A 2555-nucleotide genomic window follows, 5' to 3' on the forward strand; every position below is an offset into this window, starting at 1 on the left:
TGTCATTTATGGGCTTTATCATGTTGAGGTATGTAACCTCTAAACCCATTTGTTTTGAGTTTTTATTATGAGTGGATGTTGAATTTGTCAAATACTTTTTCTGAATCTACTGAGATGATTATGTGGTTTTTATATTTCATTTTGTTATTGTGGTTTCTACATTGATTGATTTGCATATATTGAACCATCTTTGCATCTCCAGAATAAGTCTTGATTGTGGTGAATGAACTTTTTAATGTATTTTTGAATTTGGCTTACAAATATTTTGTTTAAGATTTTTGCATGTATATTCATCAGGGATATTGGCCTATAGTTTTCTTTTTTTGTAGTGTCTTTGTCTGGTTTTGGTGTCAGGGTAATGCTGGTCTCAAAGAATGAAAATGAAAGTTTTCCTTCTTCTAGTTTTTGGAATAGTTTGAGAAGAATAAATATTAACACTTCTTAATGTTTGGTAGGATTCACCTGGGAAGCCATCTGGTTCTGTACTTTGTTTGGAGTTTTTTGATTATCAATTCAATTTCATTACTAGTAATTAGTCTGTTCAGATTTTCTATTTCTTCCTGATTCAGTTTTGGAAGATTGTATATTTTAGGAATTTATCTATTTTTTCTAAGTTGTCCAATTTGTTGGCATATAATTTTTTATAGTAGTCTCTTACAATCCTTTGTATTTCTGTGGTATTGGCTGTAACTTCTGCTCTTTCATTTCCTATTTTATTTATTTGAGTCCTCTTTTTATTATCATGAGCCTGGCTAAAGTTTTATCAATTTTGTTTATTTTTTTTTTAAGAACCAGCTCTTGGTTTTACTGACCTTCTCTCTTGCATTTTTAGTCTCTATTACATTTATTTTTGCTCTGATCTTTATTATTTCCTTTTTTTCTACTAACTTGGGGCTTTGTTCTTTTCTGTCTTCTTTGGGTAAGTTTAGATTGTTTATTTGAGATTTTTCTTTTTTCTTGAGGCAGACCTGCATTTCTATAAACTTCCCTTTTAGAACTGCTTTTATTGCATACCATAGATTTTGTTTTTTGGTGGCTTTTTAAGTTTGTATTTAAATTCCAATTAGTTACACCAGGTTGAAGGTGTTCATTCTCAGATACATCTAAGTCTTCATATAGCCTGACTCGGAGGCTTTCAAGTCTTGAATCCAGATGACCCAGCTCCCCACTCATTGATATAAAACACATGGAGTTTGGCATTTTCAGCACCAAAAAAGAGCCCGCCTAGCTCCCATGCTCAGACAGCCCTATGCCCCAGATGGCTATTTCAGAAAGTTTGAGCCCCAGCTATACTCCCTCAACTCCAACATGACGATGTGGGCTTCTGGACAGATAAGGAGATCTTGTCCAAGTACTAGTTAGGCATGCTGCCCTTCAGCAACCAGTATGACCTGATGGGACAACCACCTGATAGTGAGGGTGATCAAGGCCAGGACCTGTCACCCCCCATCTCCCATGATGATTCATACCAGGACATGGCCCACTCAAACCCCTATATCAAGATCTGTCTCCTGTCAGAACAGAAGAATTCTAAGCAGATGTGGGTCAAATGCAAGACCCAGAAACCCTTGTTTAAGGAGTGTTACACCTTGGAGAAACCCTTCCTAGAAGTGCTGCTAACAGTGGTAGATTTTGATAAGTTCTCTTGCCACTGTGTCATTGAAAAGGTTTCTCTGCCTTTGTGGGAGGTTGAACTGGTGAAGGGTGGGCACTGGTAGAAGGTGCGAATTCCAAGTTCTCAGAATGAAGTAGAGCTAGGGGAGCTGTGTCTGTCCCTGAACTATCACTCAAGTGCTGGGAGACGAAATGTTGATGTCATTTGAGCCAAACAACTTCTTCAGACAGATGTGAGCCAAGGTTCATCCCCTTTGTGGAAATCCAGCTGATATATGGACTCAAGCTTGTGAAAACAAAGAAGACTTTCTTCTAAAGAGGCAGGATTGATCCTATCTGCAATAAATCCTTCAGCTTCAAAGTCCCCCAAGAACTTGGAAATGCCATTTTAGTGTTTATAGGATCCAACAAGCCTGTGACCACCCTGTGAACAGTGTAGTCACACAGACCTCAAAACTGATATTTCTGTGGCATAAAGAAACAAGTCAATAGCTATGAAAGTAAAACAATTGAAAAAAAATTCCAGTTAGTTATTATACAGTGAAATATTAGGTTCAGGTGTACAATATAGTGATTCAACACTTCCATACAATACCTGGTGCCCTCCTTAAATTAATCCCCATCACCTATTTAATCCATCCCCCCACCCCCCTCCTCTCTGGTAACCATTAGTTTGTTCTGTATAGTTAAGAGTCTATTTCTTGGTTTGCCTCTCTCTCTCTCCCCCCTCTTTTCTTGTTTGTTTTGTTTCTTAAATTCCACATATGAGTTAAATCATATGGTATTTGTCTTTTCTGACTGACTTATTTTGCTTAGCATTATACTCTCTGGCTCCATCCATGTCTTGCAAATGGCACGATTTCATTCTTTTTTATGGTTAATATTCCATCATAGATAGATAAATAGATGATAGATAGATAGACAGATAGATAGATAGATAG

General features: G+C 37.0%; 1 pseudogene; it reads left to right on the plus strand.

Moving 5' to 3' along the window:
- Positions 1–2044, plus strand: part of LOC118520525 (synaptotagmin-17 pseudogene) — a 55802-nt pseudogene extending 53758 nt beyond the window's left edge.
- The last annotated feature ends 511 nt before the right edge of the window (positions 2045–2555 follow it).

Source organism: Halichoerus grypus, chromosome 3, assembly GCF_964656455.1.
Source record: "Halichoerus grypus chromosome 3, mHalGry1.hap1.1, whole genome shotgun sequence".
Classification (NCBI taxonomy): Eukaryota; Metazoa; Chordata; class Mammalia; order Carnivora; family Phocidae; genus Halichoerus; species Halichoerus grypus.